The following is an 11,787-nucleotide window of genomic DNA, read 5'->3' on the forward strand; positions in this document are numbered from 1 at the left end:
AGAAACCATGGTATAAGGGTATTACATCTGTGGAGACGGATAAATAATGCAAATTAGAATACGTTTTGGAGCAAACAAGGACAAGTGAGACAGATAATAACACAAATTGAGAACCAATGAACCTTTATGATAACAACAAGCATAACAAAAGACAGAAGAAATTAAATCCTTGAGTATTAAGAAACTATGAAAAGCCCAACATAGTCTGAACAACCTGTGAGTGAAAAAAAAGACATCAACATCTATTCAGACATTAAATGAAGAAGAGGATCCAGAAGAGTGCATAACATCCATTTTGCATGAGTTTATGAAACTTTGTAGCCGTGTTGGATCTTCGTACGTTGTCGTTCTATTGTTATACGTAATCTTGAAGAGACACGGACGAAAAAGACCATAACGAGCTCCCATGGAACGAAGGTCAGATCTCATGTTAAGAAAGGCCTTATGCCTATTAGCCGTAGCCTTAGCATAGACCTGTGCGAAGAATAAAGACAAGCCTGACCATCTAATTCTTGGTGAAGCTTTGACAGCCAATCGAACTTTCAACAAGTCTGTCTATTCCAAGAAGTATACGATAACTCCTCTTGGTCTTGTGATGATGAAGCATGAGAAGGAGGGCGACCTAACCTGTGAGCACGTTGATTATTGAGCAGAGTTCCTTCAGGCATGTGAAGCAGTTTAGGGAGAAATGATTTCAAGAAAGTAAGTGAGTCCGATCCCTCAAGACCTTCTCCCAGTCCATAAATATGTAAGTTGTTCCGGGTATTGCAGTTTTCCAAATCCGAGACCTGTTTCTGAAGCGTAGATACTTGTGAGTGTAAACGAGAGACATTAACACAAGTTTCTTTTAAAGAGGAAACAGTGTGCTCGACTGTGGACACCCTTGTGTCAAGTTGAGACCAATTATCTGTTATTTGCAACTTGGTATTCGTCTCTTCCATAAAAGGTCGAAGGGCCCTGATCTCCTAAAGCAACATTTCGATAGATACAGGCGAAGTTGACTTGGGCGGTGAGGGGGGATCCTTTTTGAGACGTTTAGTCATTGATTTTTCAGGAATACCAGAAGAGGGATCCATTGTCGTTGGTGTAAAGCTATGGGATGTAGACAACAAGGAATCTTCAATCTTGGAAAGCTCAGAGAAAAGTTTTGAATTTTTTATAAAAATTTTGCTTTTTAGATGTCTTAGTGTAGAGAGTTTTTAGTCTGCCCATAAGCGTTATCTAAACTTTTCTTTCAAAAGTTAATATACAAAGGGTTAAATAATGAGGTTTGATAATCACCAAGAAGGGAGAGCCATGAAGAAGGACTTTAGCCACTTTGTTAAATGTGATAATAAAGATATCAACTTGGTAATACTTTGTAGAAAATGAGAAATGTACAGTTTATGCGCCTCTCTTATGGGCTCAGCACTTGGAGAATTCCTCTATATACTGTCTAGGTAGTAAACACCAAATGACTGCTAGGTTCATTCTTCACAGAACCTATAGTGAATGGTCAGCAATGAAATGCAGCGTTATTATCAAAGTTTTCCCCTTTTTTTTCATTTTAATGTTTTGTGTGTCCTCGGGTTTGTGATTTCATGCCAACTTGTCTGTGTTGAAAGAAATAGGCTAATAGGAAGTCACAACTCTGTGAACGAGAAGACCACAATCGCAGTAAATTTACAAAAACAAAATGGCGGCCGCAGTAATACGTGGCCCCAAATGCAGCGATTTTGAAGAGAACAAGACTTGGCCGGGTCAGAAAGGGGCCTGCCAAGGTCAAATGCACCTCGACGAATAATTTGTCTCCCTTTATCTCCACTGAAGGGGGTCATAGTTCTGCCACACGAAGAACCGCGTTGCGGCAAAAATATACTAAAACAAAATGGCGGCTGCGCTATTATGCGGCCGTAAATGCGATAGTTGTTGATGATATAAAAAGCACTTGCCCAAATGAAAAAGGGAGGCTCTCAAGGTCACATGGCGCGCAGAGCCGATTCCGCAGTCCGCCTCTAAACCAGCTCTGCTGCATGCAGGCTGGAATGTTTAAAATCTTCCAGACATGCCAGGGAGCTCACCCGTTTGCCGCCATCTTGCTCGGGCGCCAAGCCACACCCCTGTTCCTCTTTCTATCAGTTCAATCGATCTTTTCTCCCTCCTTCAGTTCTTCCACTGCTTACTGAAGCTGCTATGTACTTTTCTATCGCGTTGCAAACTACCTCAGCCTTCCTCACGCTCATACCACCTGACTGTCTATGTGTCCACCTCACCTTTTGGGTATTCGTCCCACCGGTATATTGTAATTACCCTTTTGTCCATTCTCCACCCCTTCCATCCCTTTCTCTTTGTAGCTTGAGTAGCTGCAAAAATGATGATGCAAATTCTTTGTACATAACCGGTAGCTGACAAGGAAAGTGTCAGTTTAAGGGCACTGGATATTGCTGTTTCCTGTGTACGGGATACAAGGGCTTGCCAGATTGTCTTGGAAAATATGTTCACTTTTTTAAAGGAAATAATTTGTTCATGTTTGATCGGATATGGAAGATTTGCGGGTGTTATTTATTTATTTTTATTTATTTATTTCGATTTATATAGCGCTATATAACCCAGGGGTCTCTAAGCGCTTATGCCGGGGCAGTGGGTTGAGCGAAGGTCCTGAGCTCAATTTGGTAAGGCTCGGGTGTACAATTGTTTCAAATACTTATAAAAAAACTACATCATTTGAATAAATTATTGGAAAGTGTAACATGCTTGCACCAGTTGAGTATGGATGAGTTTGTGTTGAATAGTAGAATTAGATGCGTTGGATAGTACTGGTTAAAGCAAATGGAGCCAGAATATACATTCATGCTTGTTTTCCTTGTAAACTCTGGTTATTTTATGATGCTTTTGGTGCAGACGTGTTTAAGATTACACTAAAATAATGAAAACTTAAAAATAAATACACGTTTAATGTCAGCCATACCATGCAAAAAATACAAATACTTATATAGAAGAAACTAAGGAGAATGGCAGAAATCTGCGCTTTCAGAGTGAAGTGTAATACCTTGGAAACACTTAGTTTGCTAGTTTGAATAAAAAACTAACCTTGTCGTACAGTGACCGTGGAGGATATTATCAAGAAAAGGCAAAAATCATCGCTAAGTGCATTTAACGAGCTAATTTTTATCGCTGTGTAACGCCTGAATTTATTGCCCCGTTAGCCGCTTATTAGCAACACTCCGCTAGCAGGCGATAACATCACTTTCCGCTGGAAACGGTAGTCGATAGATTTAGCGGACGGTGTTAAAACGCCTCACTCTAACGTGCAAAAAGTGCTGATGTTCCAAATAGCGACAGAATCCTATCACTAATTGGCACCAGGCTTGCGCTTTCTCATGTGCAGCTAGAAAATGCAATTAAAAAAGGCCATCCAAGCATGAATAACATTTTTAAAAAAGGAAAATACCAGAGAAGCCAGGGATGAAGCTGGGACCCATGCAAAGGCCAAAACAACCCCACAAATACCCAGGAGGACCAGCCAGAGACCCATGGGAAGGCCAAGAGGAACAGGAATCCAAACTTCAGCACACAGGAAAAACAGGTCCGGATTGAGTAGGATCAACAAGAACTGTTTGTCACCTCACAGAGACATTGGCAAGAAAAAAAGAAATTTGTCAGGACATTGTGTCCAAGGCGAATGCCATCGGAGAGAGGAAGAGGACAGTGGACGACTGCAAGAAGCGCTGGCATAATACTAAGAGCAAGATCAAGGAGAAACTAGCAGCCAACCTGAAAGCAGCAATGCAGACTCAAGGTGGGAGTCCAGCACCACAGGAGGAGCTGGATGAGTTGGAGCAACAGGTGTCCCAAGTCATCAGTGAGGCGACTGTGATAGGAGTTGTGGGCCTGGACACTGCTGAACGTGACCAGACACAACACAATAGGGTGAGTAGCAAACAGGGACCTGAGCGGATGGGGGTGGATGGGCCCAATAGCACTTGTGCACAATTAAATATATCGCACTGCATACACATAATTACTGTGGATCATGTCCCGGATAGCTTGGTACATGGTGGTAAAGACAGAAATCAGCCTATTCAAACAATACATATGAAGACACATATTGGCGGGCACACAGACTTTGAAATATGCACACAAAACGAAGCACAATATAGTCCAAGATCAGCATCAGACCACTAAATAAATGCTGCACAAATGGCAAAGTGGCACATTAACTTGAGATGTGGCAGGGTGGCAAAATGGCCACCTCGCCTCATCACCACGCATATACAAATTGTCTACGCATCTCTCTCTGACTCTAAAATGATGAAGCACTGTGAATGTGATTGCTCATGTGTACGAGTAGTCATACCACCACCAATGTCAACACACATGCAACATTGGGCATGTGTGTCTGAGTTGTGTTCAGGAATGTACATGTACATATAGGTGGACTTGACTGCACATACACAACCATGCACACAACTCGGACACGTGTGCACAATGTTACAGGTGTGCTGACATTGGTGGTGGCATGCCTTCTCGTGCACATGATCAGTCACCTGCAAAATACATCATCATGTTAGCGTCAGAGAGAAAAGTGTAATTGTGCAGACAATTGGTACATGTGTGCTGATGAGGCAAGGGGAAAATCACGACATCCTCACATCCAGTCAATGTGTTTTTCATGAGATGCAGTCCTGTGTACACCAAGTGGTGAAACATCTAGTGAGTCAGCATACCAGACCCCAATGTAATGTCACAATAAAGTGACCATGTAGTCCGCTGGATAGAAGATGCATATAAAAAAAATACACACAAACAGCACACTTCACTCAAAAGGCGATGGAATACAATGAGCAGGGGGGTATGCCTACAACACCACAGTACGTGGACATTGCAGATTACAAACATGTCACACAGTTATATACTGCATGCCTTGTATGTGTGACAAAAACCAAAATGTGCCTGTAAAGCAGTATGACAACCAAAGTATGTCAACCAGCAGGGATAGCAAAGTTCAAACAATTAAAGAAAAAGTCAAAAATTGCTGGAGTCATGATTCTAAGACAACAACAACTGTCTGCTCAGAGTGACTCCAGCAATCTCAGCCAGGATTTGGCAAACATCAGTAAGATCATGGAGAGCATGGAGTGGATGCAGGCACAACAATGGCTGCCAGGGCTGAACTCCAGCGCAATGTTGCTGGAATCCATCATGCCCTGCAGCTGCTCATCACTGCACTGCTGCCCCAAGGTCTGGCGTCAATGAATGCTGCAGCAGCTTTTATATCCTCAGCTCCGCCCCCTGATGTGTCAGTGCCTCACAGTGCTGCACCCACTGTACCACCACCCACATGTGAGGCACATGACACATCAGAGGACGAAGATGAGGATGACAGTGCATTATTGCAAAGGAGAAAGCTGTACCACCCATTGACGCCCAAAGGTCTCCTTCTACTTGGTTCTGTGCCTATTATCATGCCACAGAAGATGGAAGATCATCTTCCACTCTCTTCCACTGTCCCCGGAAATTCACCTTGGACCTCACCATGGACTGCAAAATCATAATTTTCTCACCAATGACACTTCAATCAGCCTGCGGACTGAACTGTGCCTCTTCCCTTGGACCTGTTACCAAGAAAAGACTTTGATTGGCCCTCTTAAGGGCATCCATGCTATGTCTTCATCCTTTTATTGTACATTAAAATATTGAACTTGGGGCGTGGTCAAGATGGTGACGGAGTAGGACGTGTTGCTGAGTCTCTCCGGCGCTACCAACTGCTTAGCTTTGTTTAGAGCCTCTGATTAGATCAAGTTTGCCACCTCACCTACAGCGGAGTGCCCCGGGGCTGTATAGCGAGGTCCGGAGCGGTGGTCTGCCCGGCTGGAGTACGGAATCTGCAGCTACAGTTGAGACGTGGAGCCTGCAAGGTGGTGAGGCCTGGGAATCCCCGGACTGGATTGAGCGGAGTGGCCCGGAGGCATCGCGACAAGTGCGGACCAACGGCTGTCTGAGAGCGGCGAGGGGGCGCGATCCCTGGGCCATTCAGCGGGGCGGTTGCCCCGCTGCACTGCGACCTCTCACTCTATCGAGCGACATTGTCCCTTTCCCCAGGAGCGAAGGAGGGGAGACCCGGACCGCAGCCTGGGACACGGAGGCGTCTGGTAGGTAAGGCCGGGGATCGGCGGCCCGACGGGAGATGAGCAAAGGCCTTGCAGCGCATTTCTCGCCCGTCACCCATCGGATTTCTATGGGCGTGTGAGGACTGTGACTTCTTGCTGCGGGTGGCCTTGGTGGGCTGCTCGGTCCTGGGGGAGAACCTGACTCAGTGCAGGTCCCGGCGGCAGGGACCCCGAAATTCCTTTATCCCTTGCGGGTGCCCTGTTGGTCCATTGTCGGAGCGGAGCCAGTGCCTGACCTGCGGAGGTGTAAATATCGGTCAGGCGGGTTTCTGTCTCTACATCCCCACTCTAAGGGACTATACCTTCTTCTCCCATGTCCATCACTCCTATTCCCGCCTGGACCACATTTTCTTGAGTCAAACCCTTAGAGGAGATGTCCGCGACTCCAGTATATTCCCGCTCTCTGTTTCTGATCATAGCCTGCTCGTGCTCGGCCTACATTGGTCGGCGAGGAGTGATGGGCAGCGCAAGTGGTACTTCCCGTCCTCGCTTGTCCGGGCTGACCCATCATGTACGGAGCTGCGGAAGGCCATCTGGGAATTTTTTACTCTCAATCCCGTGTCCGACACATCAGTATTCACCACCTGGGACGCCTTTAAGGCGTCAATGAGGGGCACCTGCCTGGCCCTCAATGCTAACCTCAACAAACTACGGCAAAAGGAGCGTGAGGAGCTCGAAGGTGAACTCGCTGCTCTTGAGCAAGCGCATAAATTGAACCCTTCCAGATTGACCCTTCGTCAATTGACGGCGGTTAGGGGGAAATTTAGGGCCCATTTCAGCAACAGGGCAGAGTTTACACTACTGAGACTACGGCACCTTTCCTACTTCCAGGGGAACAAGGTGGGGAGAGGTCTGGCTCGCCAGCTTCGGAATAAGAAGGAAAGGGTCTACATAGGGGGTATCCAAGATGCGGCGGGGACTCTGCAGCATCGGGACGAGATCAAAGCTGATCTCTTTGGGCACTTCTATGCCGCATCTATGCAGGGGAGGCCTTTGAACCTGAGGACCAACGGGATTATCTAGGTGGTCTTCCCATACCCCAGTTCTCCGAGGAGTGGAATGAGTTACTTGCTGCCCCAATCACCAGAGCAGAAGTGCTGGATGCCATTAAAGCTCTGAAGCCCCATAAGGCACCTGGGCCAGATTGCTATATCGCTCTTTTATACCAGACATTCGCGACGGAGGTGAGCGACTTTCTGGTCTCCCTTTTTAATAACATGGCAGAGGCCGGAGAAACGTCGGGCTCAATGGCCGAGGCCGTGATCTCGATTATCCCCAAATCGGGAAAGGACCCGTCTAAATGCTCCTCATATCGACCGATAGCCCTCCTCAATATAGACGCCAAGTTGTATTCCTCCATCATTGCAGGTAGGCTCCAAGACTTGATGCCGGCGCTTATTCATCCGGACCAATCTGGATTCATTAAGTGGCGCCAGACCCATGATAATACACGGAGAGTTATCCATTTGATAGAGAAGGCTAACCGATTCCGAATACCGGCGGTCCTGGTGGGCCTTGATGCGGAAAAGGCCTTTGACTGGGTGACTGGGGCTTCCTGTTTCACACCTTAGCCGCCTTTGGCTTCTCCGCTAAGTTCCTATCGATGGTGAGAGCAAACTACAGCAGCCCCCGCTCTAGAGTAGACGTAAATGGCCACCTGTCAGTGTTTTATTCGCACTCCTGGGGCATCAGACAGGGCTGCCCCCTCTCCCCCCTGCTCTTCGCCCTGAGTATTGAACCATTGGCGCTAGCTGTGCGGGAACACGAGGAGATACGGGGTCTCCCCTTTACCGGAGAGCAGCACACGATTACCCTCTTTGCTGATGACGTTCTTCTATCTGTTATGGATCCAGCTCATTCTCTCCCACACGTCCAGAAGGTGTTATTGTGATTCGAAGAGGTGGCCGGCTTTAATGTAAATTACGATAAATCTTATGTCCTCAATCTTACGCTTTCTTCAGCGGAGGTGGCCCGATTGCGGCTGCTCACGCCACTTCCGTGGGCCTCCAACTCCATCCTGTACTTGGGGATCCGGCTGACACCCTCGATAGGGAAATTGTATGCCGCAAACTTCCCCCCGTTGCTGGCAAAGACTCAGGCGGATTTGGAACGCTGGAAGCCGAAGTACATATTGTGGCTGGGTAGAATTCACGCGCTTAAAATGGTCCTTCTCCCCATGTTCTTATATCTCTTTCAGGCGCTCCCTATACCACTGGAGATGGACTTCTTCCGACGCCTCAAAACCCAGATGCTTTGTTTCGTCTGGCAGAGGAACGGGGGTGGTTCTCCTTTGCCACTCTATGTCGGCTGCGGGGGGAGGGGGGAATGGGCCTCCCCGATATGCACTTATACTACAAATCCTCGCAGTTACGGGTCTTGGTGGAGTGATCCCAAGAATTCTCGGAGAAACACTGGCTGCATATGGACAGAAGTGTAGCGCGGAGTTCAATCTGGGACTTGGTGTGGAAACCCAAAGGAGATAGGCCCAAGAACGCCTACATCAGTACTCCCACCAGCACTACCCTGAAGGTCTGGGACACAGTATCTAGTGATGAACGCTGGACTACGTTCCCATCCCCCTTTACGCCAATACACTTTAACCTGGCCTTTCCGCTGGCGTTTTGGGAGGGCCACTTCGAAGTATGGAGGGAAGGGGGTTGTCGGGCTCTCACGCACTTGTTCCATGCCTACCTCTGACAACTGTATGCGGGACTATGGAGTCCCGCCGTCCGAGCGATTCCACCATGTCCAGCTGCTTCATTGGGCCATGTCGCCTGTGGTCAACGACGCGGCCACGAGGCCTCCCTCTCCCTTTGAGGCCTTCATATTACGGACCACCACCATGAAGGGCGTTATTTCCTTTCTTTATAACCTTCTGCTTACCTCCGCCGTGTCACCTCGTCCCCGTTATATGGGCCTTTGGGAGGAACTCCTCGGGCGAGATATTTCGGAAGGGGAGTGGTCGCGCCTGTGGTGGGATATCGCTGCGCATAATCACTCAGTGGAATTAAGGGAGGCCCATCTTAAGACTCTCATGGACTGGTATTTGTACCCGGCCAAGTTGCATCACATTTTCCCGTCCTCCTCTGACAGGTGCTGGAGGGGCTGTGGTTTGCTTCGAGATTTCCGCCACATCTGGTGGGACTGCTCGATTATCCGCCCATACTGGGAAGAGATCCTATCCCATATCAAAGAGATTCTTGGGTACCCTGTAGCTGACTCAATGGCCCATGTGCTGCTGGGTCTTCGAGATCCGGATCTCGAACACCAGACCCGAGCGGACAAAAAGATCTTTGGGCTGTGTATCGAAGCTGCCAAACTCACTCTAGCTGCAGCCTGGAAGAAACCAGAGGCACCGGCAATCTCCCTGTGGCATGCAAAGTTGTGGAAACTGCTGAGCACGGAACGGGTAGGGGACATCTTCCTGGGCAACTTCAAAAACGTTATGTTCCGATGGGGACCCTTGGTTTGTTTCCTTTCAAGAGGTTTGCCATCCGCAGATTGTGGTCGCTCTCTAGAATTCAACACCCTTGCTCTCTGCCTCTACGAGTGCCCCCTGCGTGGGAAGATATGCGGGATTGTCGCTCTTTTTTCTCTGTTTTCTCTAATAAAACAAAATAAAGTTTAAAAAATAAATAAATAAATACATCTTGAACTCACACAGATGTGTGTTGTCTATGATCAATCAAGTATATAAATCTGAAAAAGGTGTACAGACAGTGAATCCACCTGAGGGTACCCCAAGGGAAATACGAGCAATGTACATATTTTACCTGACACAGATAGGCAGTGAGATGATGGGGTATGTGTGAACTAGCTGTGCCCTCATTACTCATGAACAACATCCTATCACCACGTCCATTACGGATATTGGCATGTGTGCTAAAATGTCCAATTATGTAGCACGCCACAAGTAGTGCCCACCTTAACAATTGCAATCTAATATCTCTTGGCATATATACTCACACTCTATTTGTTGGACAAAGCCTGTTGTGATGGTGTGCATTGCCTGTCACAACCCAAGATGGTGCACACCATATTTACATTGATAAAGACACGTAAGAGCACATGTCTACCATACACATATGGAACCACAATGTCTGCCACAGTGAAGTTGAGTAGCCACTAGGGACTAACAGCAAAGTGCAAGGCATCAGTCATCTCCTTCCTGTGGAGAAACAATGCACACCAATGTTTTGACCCTCTCATGCTGGGATCACTGTGAGCAAATTGGGTAATGTGTCTAGGGATGTGCGGTGCATTGCACTTAGCATATCGTCAGATGCAAGGCCATGATTTAAAGTGGGCCATTACTATGAGACAATGCCAAAGGAACAGCTGGGACAAGTGATTATGACACTGTCTACAGGGAGCAAAGCAACATTCCCACCTTGTGTACAGCATAACAGTGTGCCCTCAAAAAAACGTTTCCTGTGACAAAATCACAACACGAAAAATGTTGTGACTCACAAAAGGCATGTAGGAGAAGTGAAGTCAGTATACCTAATTGTACTACTCTTGAATGTCATTTGTGAATACCGTAACATCTGAACCCATACTTACTCTCAAATTACTTATCTGAATCAGTAATACTGTTGTGGCATGTGCCGTTCACAATGGACACACAAATTTACTCATTCATGTATGTGCCGGAGTCTGAGCGTACATGCATACAAACATATAAATCTAAGCTACCTGACAAACTGGCAATACGCAGAAATTGTGCCAAGGTCTGTGCAATGTAGATGGACTACACACCAGGAGCATCTGTGGTATCCAGCACATACATCCATCTCAATTATGTATAACAGTAGCAAAGAAATATATACTCTCAATGCCATGTCCATGTCAAGATCACACTCCGCAGGATCCGTATGCAGAAGAAATGCTCCACCTCCGGACCCCCCAAACACCATGAATGGAATATCACAGGGCGTTCAGGTGATACGGCAAGGGAAAAACCCCAAAAGGGGAAAAAACCCAATAGAAAAGATAGAAGGGAAGGGTCAGCGGGGGAAAAGAAGCTGTAAAGAAAAACACACAAGCATTAATATATTCTTAATGCTACTCTCATTCAATTCTCGCTAAAACGAACATATCCTAGATTCACCTGTGATAAACTCCTTTCAGCCCCTTCACACCGCTGTCTTCATAAGTTCCTCCTTCCCCTGCATAACACAAGAAGCAAGCTCATCAACATAAGGTGATCGCACCCTGACCTTCCTAAATTAAAGGCACACCTCTAGATACCTACCCACACAGTAGTAAGTAATGCTTAAAGAAAATGAAACCCTTTTTTCGAAGGCAGAAACTTCAATAGGCAGTTCACAGTTAAGAGAGTATAGAAATGTAATACATACAGTAATCCACATCCAACTGGCAAAGTCACTGCTGCTCGAAGTAAGCAAAACAAGGTTCTGAATCTCTAGTCACCAGAGATAGACCTAACACGGTGTGTTGTAGTTAAAGGCACTACCAACATCCGCTTAGGCATTTGTAATCCTTTAGGTTATAATCCACCACATTAAACCTGATACGGTATGTTGTAGTTCTAGACACTACCAACATCCGCTTAGGCATTTGTAATCCAATACATAGCAAGACATATATACTGTTATTCGTGCCGGCATTGCAAAGG

Source organism: Lissotriton vulgaris, chromosome 1_1 (genome assembly GCF_964263255.1).
Source record: "Lissotriton vulgaris chromosome 1_1, aLisVul1.2, whole genome shotgun sequence".
NCBI classification, from domain to species: domain Eukaryota; kingdom Metazoa; phylum Chordata; class Amphibia; order Caudata; family Salamandridae; genus Lissotriton; species Lissotriton vulgaris.